The sequence below is a fragment of the Vipera berus genome (assembly GCF_964194415.1).
Source record: "Vipera berus genome assembly, chromosome: 1".
NCBI lineage: Eukaryota > Metazoa > Chordata > Lepidosauria > Squamata > Viperidae > Vipera > Vipera berus.
In genome coordinates this window covers 51,299,984-51,313,340 of record NC_138202.1, presented here as the reverse complement: position 1 = coordinate 51,313,340, position 13,357 = coordinate 51,299,984, and positions in this window count along the sequence as shown.

Sequence of the window (13,357 nt, the reverse complement as noted above, 5' to 3'; positions counted from 1 at the left end):
TCTCACCTCCTCCCCACCCCGCCTTTCTCACAGTGTCTCTAGGCTTCGTTCTCTGTTCCAAAACAAATCTATGTACGACACATACATAAAACACTCTATGACAAGAATGACTGCAGTAAAGAAACCGATACACAAAGCATTCTGTTCCCTAGCAGCAGTCCTGGTTTTCATACACACACATATGCACACTCACAGGCACACAGACACTTGCCACCCATTCATTGTCTCTAGTGAAATGCAAACTTAGGAACTGTATTTCTCCAAGAAAAGATTCTTGCGGCTTTAATTCACGTAGCTTAAAAGAGCAAAGAACTTTTCTGGGCCAGCACTTTGATCCTGATGCCAAGTGACTTCCTTCTCCACTTCTGAACTCAGATATGTCTAGTTACCTGTCTGCCAGGATTATTAAATAACCTTGGAATCCCCTTGCTAGTAGCCTTTGTGGATTCCCCCACCCTAACGTACAGATACAGACACACACACAAGCACACACAAACACACACACACACATTTATTTATGCAGACTTACCTAGATGCCTAAAGCCAAGCCGTAGGTGCTGTCCATTCACCACCGTCCTCCTGCTATGTTGTGGCGCCCCAGGCCAGCGGCTGCTTTTTTGTCGGCAGCAGCAATGTGAAGAGCGGAAGGACTCAGAGAGCTCCCGTTAGAAGCATCGCCGCTGCCACCAGCTCTCCAATGCACAGGGCTCAGTGGGGGTCCTCCCTCTGCAGCCCCCACAGGTTCCTGCTTTGTCTTCACAGGGGAGCTGTCCTCCCCTTCAGCGCCCTGATGTGCGTTCACTTGAGGAGCGCCACAGGGAGCTGTCCCTTCAGCACCACCAACAGCCGCACTCTCGCTCCCTCGCTGGAGAGGCGGGGGTATAAACAACAGTCTGTGAAAATCCGGAAGAGGTGCACCTCTCTACCTGGAGCCTTTCCAGGCAGCCTTCCTGAACATGTTAGTTGAGCCTAGAGACTCAGAAAGCTAAATGACCTGTGGAATAGGAAAGAAAATACAAGCTTTGCGCTTGGAGTTCAACTATTCTCTTCTGTTTCCTCCCGAGGTACATCCATTTCAATCTCTTTTTTTTTCCCCTATGAGGGTGATCAGAGACTGATGAAAAGCTTCAAGCAAGACATAAGGGCAATCGTAGACCCTCAGGGTTGCCCTCTAAGTGCCATTTATTACTGAAAGCTTTGTTGTGTTTGTCATTAGGTTTAGTACATATGGTAAATGTCTTCCAGATTGCTTTGAAAAATGAAAGAGATGAGTAATCATTTCTGGACCAAAATAATGACAAAGTTTGAGACTGTATTATATAATTAAGTAAAATCCAGTTTCTGCCTAGTAGGGATTGATGGGCACTGAGATACTGTGTGCCTGTTTAAATGCTCCTTTCCCTAATTCTAAATATTAGTCCATACTGGATCAGGCAGTGCATGTATTGGCAGGTATGATGGAATTGGATAAGCCTGACTGCACAGAAAACTGATGACTTATTCAGAGACTTTTTTTCTTTAATCTGAATTGAAGCATTCTGGATGTGAATTGGTAATATATTGCACATATCTCTTAATTGGTGGTGCAGGCCATTATTGACTTGCAAGGTAGATTTTAGATATCATATCTTGGAATGGAAAACATGAGCATGCATGGCGTAAAACTGGGTTTTGGTTGTGCTTATGACATACTGAACAGCAGTACTCTTAGTATTAGCAAGGAATGCTGCATATACCACAGATATATAGTAGCTAAGTCTGGAACCTAGCCTAGACCTTTTGTATCTTTCTAGAAATCATATATGTCTTCATTGATCAAGGCAGATTGATGAGAGTAAATGTCAAAGAGGAAGAATTTAAAAATGAAATAAAAAAATACAAACACATAGTGTGTCTGTGAAATTAAGAGAAAGGAAAAGAATGTAAAAGAGCTAAATAAAGGTTTATGTGGAATGGAGTTGAATGAAGTATGCAATTAAATATAAATGAAATGGCCAAACCTATATCAGAAAATGTGCATTGCTATCAGCTGATGGTTATGAGTTAAAATTAAACTAAGAATTCATAAGTTGGTGAGGGTTGCTTATTACATTTAAATGAATGGGATAGTTGAAGAATTAAATATCAGTTCTGATAAAAGCTGTAACATTTTAAATGAAAGTAATTGGGGTTGGTGGAGGAGAAAAAGGTTCTTCTGAGATGGCTATCAATGGATGAATGGGTACAGAGAAAATTAGCACATTTGAATACTCAATACTGAATAAGAATTGTGATTTATTTCCTTTAAAAAAACTATGCTTGATTTAAATTCATATTTACTGTATGTCTTTTCATTCTTACACACAGAAGAGGAATGAAAATAAATCCAAAAACATCACAGTATTGATTGGACAATTGGAACAACAACAAAACTAAGAGAATTACTAGAGGATAAAAGGGTGAACAGGTAAATAAAGTTAAAAAATAAGAGTGATGAGATTATTGGATGAAACTGAAATGAGAAAATGCTGAAAGGAATATTTATATATATTTGTATAGAAATGATGATAATATATTTTAAGAATGGAATTGAGCTTAATGGTATAAATGTTATCCAAGTCCCCAAGTAAAAGTGTGGTAAGTACCACACTTACCCTGGGGATAAGATGGAAAGCCAATAAATTTTATTAAAGAAATAATGAATGAATGCATGAATGAATGAATGAATGAATGAATGAATGAATGAATGAATGAATGTCATGCTAAGACAATCTAGAAAAACTGTAAGGTTATTGTTATAGATTCTACTAGTAAATAAATATTATAACATGGAAAATATTTATTTATGAAGTGGCTGGAAGACTTTTTAAATCTGCAAAAAATTATATCCATGCCTGCCCCATGAATAAATGATCAGTTTAACTTATTCATTCAAAACAAAATGTTAACACCTTCAGAAGTATTTGTTGAATAAAATCTTGGTCCCATAAATGGTACAAGGGAGATTTCTTTCTCCTTTTTTCAATGTTTCACAAGAAATTTAATCCTAAATATGATGCCTATCAAATTGGATTTTGTGATCAATGGATGAGATTGTTTTATTGCCATTTAGAGACTTTTTACCTCCTGAATTGCATGTGGTTGTGCAGTAATTTAATAATAATTGGTCCTCAGTTTAATTTCTGCTGTAAGAACCTGCTGTGTTAGAACATCTTTTGGATATAATATCTAGTAGCTATTTATACAACAATGATCTTATATTCTTGGTGAACTGGCGTAAGGAAAACAGTTTTAAATACTGGAAAAACCAAAGAGATCATTGTCAATTTCAGAAAAGGCAGGCACAGCCACACTTCTCTGTGCATCAATGATTCACCTGTGGAGATGGTTACCAGCATCAAATTCCTGGGTGTGCAGCTAACGAGTAGGCTGGCTTGGTCACTCAACAGCAAGACACTGGTGAAGCAGGCACAGCAGCACCTGCATTTTCTGCGTCATATGAGAAAAGCACATCTTCCTTCCCCTGTCCTGACCACTTTCTACAGGGGGATGATCGAGAGCATCCTGTCATACAGCATCACAGTCTGGTTTAGAAGCATCACTGCTTCAGACAGGAAGGCAGTGCAGAGAGTGGTGAGGATGGCTAAAAAGATTATTGGCAGTTCCCTCCCTTCCATCCAGGACATAGCACATTAGCGTAAGATTGTCTGGGACACTACACATCCTCTTCACGACTGTTTTCCTTGTTACCTTCTGGGAGGAAGCTCTGTGGTATCCAAAGCAGAACATCCAAATTCAGTCACAGTCTTGTTCCATACAGTATTAACCTTGTGAACCCTAAAGCTTCTTCCATCCGTTATGTATTCAAGATGGACGGTGATTAATATTTATATGTTACTTATAAGTAAGGGTGTAGGTCTATACATATGTGGTATATGGTATGTTTAAATGTGTTTTACATATGTGTACACTTTTACAGCAAGCAACTAAATTTCATTTTTAATGTGTGCCATTGTGCCCACAGTAAAAAATGATAATAAAGGTTATCTGTTTATCTATCTATATGATCACTTTGAGGCATTCTATGAATTTTAGATTTATGCTCAAACGATTATTTCTTCAGTCTCCATCTTTCATTATCTTTCTGCTATGCCTGACAATTGGAAGAATATTAATCTTGTTCCTCTATTTCTAATCACCAAATTCAAAAATCACCAGTTTCTATTTTTAAATTTTCAGCCAAAGGTCCATAATACCTCAATGGTGTTCCAGTCACTAATAAATGTACTTGTTATCTTTTGCTTAATCAAGCAAATTAATTTACAAATTCTGCAAATTCTGTCATCTTTACCAGGTATTCCTCCACTGCAGGTAATTCTGAGTCTTTCCATCTTAATGCATATAATAATATCTCTTAGGACATGGCTTAAAAGTTTTACATTCTGTTAATAAGGAAGACATTAAATATATGGCTGATTTAAAAGTAATTAAAAACAGTAAACTGAACAGAATATATTCATTTTATTTCCATAAGAGGCACAGTGGCTCAGTAGCTTAAAGACTCTGGAGAAAGTCTTAGCTCTGTAGGTTCAGATCCTAGCACTGTAGTGAATTCAGGTCACTTGCCTTGGCTCCTGCCAACCTAGCAGTTCAAAAGCATGGTACATGCAAGTAGATAAATAGGTACCACTTCAGTGGGAAAAATAATGGTGCTTTGTGCAGAAGTACAAACTCAAACAGTGCTGAACCTGCCCAAGTGTGACATCTGAATGCGAGATGACATTGGTGGAGGGAAAAAGTGCCAGATGATGCTGCAGAATGCCATTAGACATTCTGAGTGCAGAGCTAATTCACTTCTTGTGGTGCACTTCTGGGTAGCACGTGAGCATGAATCAAATGGACTAGCAGTTTAGGCAGCCAAATAACTACTTTGAATTAACACTGTAGTCTCCTGACTAACGTACCATTGTCATACACTAAAAAAATACTTCCATAGCCCCCCGCCCACCCAGTATACAGCAAATGTTCACCTTGATAACCAAGATGAACATTCATATAAATCATGTATGCTATACATACAACTTTAGAAAACTAACACACACACACACACACACACACACACACACACATTCTGCATAAGTCAGAATAAAATCTTTTGCCAACATTATTTGCACATCTGGATAAGGTCATGTTAGCAGACAAAAATACCTCTCTTATGCCTGTCCAAATCATTCAAAATAATTCTGAATTAAATGATGATCTAAATCACAAAATAAAAGTGGCAGTGACTCTGGTCTTCCATCCTATCCTTTTGACTAAAAGTTCTCCAAAAGATGTCTTCCAAAATATTACTTTAAAACCTCTAGGACAGTGATGGTGAACTTTTTAGAGACTGAGTGCCCAAAAACCACTCCACTTCCCTGCCCACCCCACCCCATCCCGTGCCCTGCCCCTGCCCACCCACAGGGCCACCCACCATCTCCACGGCCCACCGCAGCAGATCATCCAGGCGGCCCTGCAGCACCATGGCAGCCACGCCCTCTGCCCATGTCCCACAGCATCATCTGTGCACGACGGTGTGTGTGGGCGGAGCCTTATCCCTCCTGCCCAGCTGCCATGTCCTTGGCTGCACTGATCCACGCGGGCCGTGCCTGGGGGCAACTCTCCTGTGGGGGGGGCTGCTGTGGGGAGGGGGCCATGGGGGGAGGCGGGGCTGGAGTGGCTGAGTGCCACCTCTAGCACGCATGCCATAGGTTCGTCACCACTGCTCTAGGATAGGATTTCTCTATGTCTCCATGTAACTTCCTGTTATAGCAACATTTTCAGTATGTTTCAATTTCACATGTCTTTTTTCATATAATTTTCATTATTTCTATGAGTATATTATGGTAAAATAAATAAATGCTTGTTGTATCCAAAAATTGTTTTTCTGCTACATAGGATGCAACATAGGATGAGCCTCTGCACGTTGCTTATTTATTTATTAAAATTTATACCATGTGGCTAATATAATAGAATGAAAATATTAGCTTAAATATTAAAATATGATTAAAATTACATGACTGCTGCTGCATGAACCTGTGTTCCAAACTCAGGTCTTTATGAAGTTGTTATTAAGAAGAAATTTCTTCTGACTTCAATGTAGTTTACTCCCAAGTGATCTTTAATTTTCTTTTCTTTTGGTGAATAATCTATAAACTGTTCAAGCTTATCTTCAGGATATTTAATCAGTATATATGTATTCTGAATCTTTCCCAGATTGTCAATGGCTTTAATTTTTTTCAATATAATAATTAATTCATTATGAAGACTTCACATACAATCTGCCTGGAATGAATTAAAGCTTATCAGAGCAAAGAGAGCAATAATTCAATAAGTTATAGGAGACAGGTATTTTAAGAAAGTAAATATATTCCTGGTAGTTACTGGAGCAGAAATATGCACAATTATATCTATCATTCTGCTTATATAAACAAGGCAACAAAAAGATTTGGGCTTGCAACTTTTCATGGAAAATTTCTACTAATAAACTCCAGTACATTTATGAAGCTTTATAATGAACTCCAACAGAGTGTTGAATATTCAACATCCAAAAGATGATCCTTCATTTTCAGCCTCAAAATGGAAATGACCAATTGCAAAAGATAAAATATTAATTTTCTTTTAATTCTTTCTCTCCAAGGATCTCCTTATAAAACCGCCTTCACTTAGCTATATCTACAGTTAAAACTCTACTCTTCTTTCATAAATTAGAATCACAAGTTACAAATAAACTCATATGATAAAATGTCACCAGCATTTTCTTCTTGGAAAAAATAATTTGCAGGGAAGGATGCTTAAACCTTCCCACATTTTTTGTTTTTATTTCTATGTACATTTTTTCCCCATTTGAATGTTCCATCTTTTGTCTGGAATTGTACCGCTGAGGGAAAATAAGTAGTAAAACAGGAGGTGGTTGAATGATTAAATCCCTTTCCCCTTAATTCTCCTCTTCAAATATCTTAGATCCCAAAATATTTTTCTCTAGAAAAAAAAGCAAACCCAACGGTTACGCTAATCTGTATAGAACTTGCCTTAGACACAGAAAAAACAATTTACATATGATTTTACACTTCCGGTTTAGTCTCTACTAGGCTATTTGCTCTGGTGTAAGAAAATTAATAGGAAATAGATAACTACAGAAAAATATTGTCAGTTCAGAAGATAATCTTAAAAGTACAATGTCTGATGTATTTGGAGATTAAAAAAAGCCTAGCATGCTGCAAAGCCATGCACTAACTTAAACGATAAATAATTATAATTACACCTCTTAGTAATTACAGATCCAAGGCATTCTAACATGGTTCAATATGCTTCTCCATCTTGTTGAACCTTTATAGGACATTGTTGGAGAAATAATTCAGAGTTTTATTGCTCCTTGATATCTAACTCCAAAGAGCTATTGATACCCTTGGATGTTGTGTAAGTTCAAAAATGAATAGAATGAGGACAAGCTGAAATTTCAGTCCAAGCATGATGCAGGTAAGGAGGAAGTTAAAATCAAGTTTTAAAACCAAGTATAGTGTTTCTCCACTGTGTAGATGTGTTTCTTGATAATCAGTTGTAATTGGATCTGTATTTAATAACTGTGGTACAGATTGCATATGTGTAACTAAAGGTTGTGTGCCAACAGTGACCATTTCTGAGTTGGATTTGGCAACATTATACACATCTTTATTATAGACCAACAACTGCAATAGCTCTACACAGGTAAAAAAAAAAAGGCAAAGTTTCCCCCGCACATGCGTGCTAATTGTTTCCGACTCTAGGGGCCGGTGCTCATCTCCATTTCAAATCCGAAGAGCCAGCACTTGTCCGAGGACGTCTCCGTGGTCATGTGGCCGGCATGAGTAGACGCCAAAGGCACACGGAACGCTGTTACCTTCCCACCGCAGTGGTCCCTATTTTTCTACTTGCACTTTTTACATGCTTTCGAACTGCTAGGTTGGCAGAAGCTGGGACGAGTAACAGGTGCTCACTCTGTTACGCGGCACTCGGGATTCGACCTCCTGATCGACAAGCTCAGCGTCCTAACCCACTGAGCCACCACGTCCCCAGCTCTACAGAAGCCTACCCTTAAAAATGTTGAGATATTTTAGTTGGCACAAAATACAGCAGCTAGGCTTTAATTGAAAGATCTATGCTGGTTGTCAATAGCTTTTCAGATACTATTTAAGATGTTGGCAGTATTAATCTTTAAAACTCTAAACAACTTCTGCCATTAGGAAACTGTCCAGCTTTTAAGAACTGGAAGAGACTCCCTCCTGAATGTACTCCCACTGTTGAAGGCTCATTTATCTGACAAACAAGAGACTTCCTTTGTGCAGACTGCCATTCCTTAGGCAAGCTGCTACTTCTGCCTTTGGACAAGCAACCAAGGCACACCCCTTTCACCAGAATTTTCACAGTTAACTCACAACACTATTATTTTAATTGTATCTCTTTACATTTTTAATTTGCATTATATATTTTGATTTTTGCTAGCTAAACTGATTACTCAGCTAACTAGAAGGCTATACATCAAATCAATCCACCCTTAGAAGATACAAATTATGGGTGGCTGTAGTCAGAGCCTTCACCTAGAAAAAGAACAAAGGTAAGCTGAGGTGGTAGGTGGCTGAGGTTGGGTATGCTGGAGAATAATCTCAACAATTTGCCTTTTGATCAAATGTATGTAATCACATCCTTCAAAGCAATTATTCTGGGTAAATATCTATAATATCTTCTCAGAATCCCTAATGTTTTTATCAGATGACAACTACTGAGGACTCTTATTTTATATCTTTTGGCTCCAAGGGATACAATTATACCTTGGAGCCAGAAGATATAAAATTTTACATCAGTCTTAAATCAGCTAACATGACTTTAAAGTCATCAGAATTAGTACTTCTTGTAATTAACAATATATCATTGGCACACGTCTCTAATAAGGAATTCATCTCCTCCAAAGTAAACACGCACACATTGCATAGTGTCAAGTATGGATTTATGTCCTAATAGAATTACTTACAAATATGTAATTGGAAAGCACAACATAGGACAAGAGGAATTAAAAGCAAAAGCCCTGTGATTCATGGTTACAGTGTTTGATTAGGGCTAAGGAGACCTCAGTTCTACTCTCAGCTACTGTGTGAGTCCTCATTGGATGCCTCTCTGGCCAATCTATCCCCTAGGATTATTGTTTTGAAATTGGGAGAAAAAGCAGTATATACTCTGTCTTGAATTCCTGGAGGAAAATGCATCTATGTGTGCAGATATACCTGAAATATAGTTATACAATTCAAGCAAAGAAGACATTAGGTCTCATCAAAAATATTAAAGGGACTTGAAAAAATGAAGAGCTGAAGGGCCTTTTCCAACCTCATGCACCTGGATCTATTCTGATTGCCATGTCCATAAATTGAGAGGCGAAGAATAAAGAAGAAAGTAATTCTCATGGTCCAGGAATTCTCAGAAATATGGAAAAGAAAGGATGAATGGATAGTATTGGAAAACGGGAGCCTCTGGGGATTGATTTTTATTTTTAGTACAATTTATATTAATAATCAATTGCCTTTAGCTCTGCTTCTCTTCATATTCCAGAATGAAAAATCATTTGCCATATTCCCATATCATAGTCCCTTCTATAAAACAACCAGGCGCTTCAACACAGTGAGTGGATTCTTGCATCACACTAAGCAATAGGGTGTGCCTTGTCTGATTTAGTCTTAACATGTTGTGTGACCTGCATGGTTCCCACCTGAAGAAAGACTGTGGGAAAAAGGCACTGAATGTGAAACCTAAGAAGATGTTTGTATCAGCCTGCAATGAACCAGTTTCTGATTTACTATTATATATATTAGCTTTTTGCTAGGGACGCGGTGGCTCAGTGGGTTAGGACGCTGAGCTTGTCAATCAGAAGGTCGGCAGTTTGGCAGGTCAAATCCCGAGTGCCACGTAACAGAGTGAGCGCCTGTTACTCGTCCCAGCTTCTGCCAACCTAGCAGTTCGAAAGCACGTAAAAATGCAAGTAGAAAAATAGGGACCACTATGGTGGGAAGGTAACAGCGTTCCGTGCACCTTTGGCGTCTAGTCATGCTGGCCACATGACCACAGAGACGTCTTCGGACAAGCGCTGGCTCTTCGGCTTTGAAACGGAGATGAGCACCGGCCCCTAGAGTCGGAAACAACTAGCACGCATGTGCAGGGGAACCTTTACCTTTTACCATTATATTAGCTTTATAGTATTTTTCTGACTTGCCAAGTTTAAGATGTATGAACTTCAACTGCCAGAATTCCCTAGCCAGCCATCTTAAGAGTTGTCAAATGTAAAAAACACTGCTTATAGACAGAAAATTCTATGCTTCAAAGAGAGACTTGGAAAAAGAGAAGCACATGAGTCTTAGTATACAAAATAAAAGAAGTAGTACTGGAGACTATAAGTAAATCAGGAGATTAAGATGTGAAATAAAAGAGGCCTATGAGAAGGAAATAGCTATGTTTAGGACTTTGTCAATCACAAAAGTAAAATTTGAGCAATAAATAAATTTATCCTATATGAGCGTTCTTGACTTCTTTTATTATTTCTGCTGTTTTTAATTTTGGTCACTTTTATTATATATTTTTTTGTTTTCAACTGTTAGCCATGGCACTCTTTATAACACTCTATGGAAATGAAAGTTTGACTTTAAGGAAGCAGGAGAGGTAGAGTAATTTTGATGCTTTGCAACTTTGGTGTTGGAAATGATACCTGAGAATATCTTGGAGGGCCATGAAAAGAAAAGAAAAAAAGGATGAAATATCAAACAAATTAAACCAGTGTTCTCACTCAAGGCACAAATGACCAGATTCAAATTAACCTACTTTATTTTAAAAATTTATATTTATTTAAAATTCTTATATAATAAAAGAGAAAAGAAAAACAAAAAAAATGCAAGAAAAAAATTAAAGTTAAGAAATGACTTCAAGAAATAATTATAATCTTATTGTCCCTCTACCCTCTTAAATATTTTACAAATCCCCCTACCCCAGACTTAGTCCACATATTCCTTGATCTTCAAATCCATAAACCACCAATTCATTTTTTCTTTCTTTCAGCAAAAAGCCCACATAAAGATTTCAAAAGAAGTGCTTGTTGTATAGTAGTACCTTAGTACTCGTCGCTAATTTGTTCTGGGAGGAATGACAAGTACTAAAAACAATGAGTAATAACTGAGCAAACCACGTGATTTACCATATGACTCTTTATTTCATCCAGGAGTAAGTGAATCATGAGGCAGACAACACCAGCAAGTTCTACCTTATGCATTGCGTACAGGGAGAAAGATGAGTACCCGGAACAAGATTTTCACTTCAAAACATGTTGAGTACCAAATTCGATGAATTTTGAAGCAGTTGCATACTGAGGTATGACTATATGTTCTCTGAGCAGTTTCATAATCTCTTCAAATTCTGACTTTTTAACATAACATTCTTCCACTGTGGGAATTTCATTATTCTTCCATTCAAATTATCCTACCTCAAACATGTTATATTGAGATCCAACTCTTTGGAAAAGGCTCTAATGCTGGGAAAGGTGGAAGCAAAGAAAAGAGGATGGCCAACAACAAGTGGGATGGTCTCAGTTACTGTGACAATGAGTATGCTCTTGGGAGACTTGAAAGAACAGATTTTTTTTTTCTGGAGAAAATATATCTGTGTGGTCGCCAGAAATAAAAACAAATACTTGATGGCACACAATCACTTAGCTGTTCTTGGCTGTTCTAGGATGTTTTTTGCAGTTTTTAATTTTGGCTTTCTCTGCTATGATCTTATTCTGGTTTTAACTTTTATTCACACAGAGTTAAGCATATGAGATGGGTAGCCATATAAATTTATTAAATAAACAAGCAAACAACCCGTCCTGGGTGAAATACAATCCTATTCATTGTCCTGCTTGGGTGTCTATAATCCAAAATGTTACCACTTTAGAAGGTACCAAGCAAAGTTTTAAGTTTAGCTCTCTCCTCACTGCTTTCATTATCTTCCTCTTTTATTTATGTAAATCTGTAGCTGAAGAAAAGATTCCTTTTGAAAAGAATTTGTACTGCTTAAGGAATATCGTGTACTTCTAATAATAACACTGTATTTTTTTTCCTGACTCTATAATCGTTATTTCTCACAGATAAACTAAGGAATGACTAAAAGGAAATCATTTCAATAATATTTTAAAAATAATTTTAATGATAGAAAAGCAATTTGGAGCATTGGTTGATCAGCCCAGAACTTTCAACGCTAGCTGGCAATAATCCTTTCCATGGTGTTAGATGGAAACCTCAGCTTTACTACCCGTATCCTGATTTTCTGTTTTCTTTCATTGGGACAATCAGAGATAAAACTGTTAACATTTTGCATATGAAACCTAAATTCTGCCTCAAACTATGGCCACTCATCAGAGATGGAAATACCAAGAGCTCACCTAAAAAGCTTGAGCCATGTGATGAGTGCAGTCAGAAATTCAAGGCAAGGTAAATTCTTTGAGGTGAGTCATCATTCTCCACAATCTGACGAAAGGCGGTAGATGGCAGTGCTGAATTAACTTTATAAATCAATTTGTTTTCCTCTCCAAGCCAGCTCTCAAGCTGAGTGTTCACATATGAAGCACACTGAGGATCATTTCCCTCATGAATTTTTTTCCTGTTTGGGTGGTATCGGAAAGCCACATACAGGAATGCTTTAGGCACAATCATATACAAACATTATAAAAGTGTCTATTTTACCATGAATCTGAGCATTCAAAAGCTGAAGCCTCTAACATCCCATGGATTAAAAAGAAATCCATTTTTAAAAATGTAAGAGATGAGGAAGGAGAAGAGGTTTCAGAACCTGCTACTTTGATTCTTTCTCTATTTCTCATGTTAAAATAAAAAGCATGAGCCACATTGCTTTGAGCAATTCCCGCCCACTAATTCTCCAGCATTTTTTTTAAAAAAGCCATTTTTAGCCCATTAACAACTTCTTGTTTTTCTTGTTCTCATCCTGCTCCAATTTGTTTTCTAACCCATGATTTTTCATGCATTTTTACATACATTTTCCTCGCCAGCCTATTTATCATCTTGCTTATAAACAGTTTTTCAGGGTTTGCTCCTTTGTTGTTGTTGTTAGTTGCAAAGTCGTGTCCGACCCATCGCGACCCTATGGACAACGTTCCTCCAGGCCTTCCTGTCCTCTACCGTCTTCTGGAGTCCTTTTAAGCTCACGCCTGCTGCTTCAGTGACTCCATCCAGCCACCTCATTCTCTGTCGTCCCCTTCTTCTATTGCCCTCAATCTTTCCCAGCATTAGGCTCTTCTCCAGTGAGTCCTTCCTTCTCATTAGGTGGC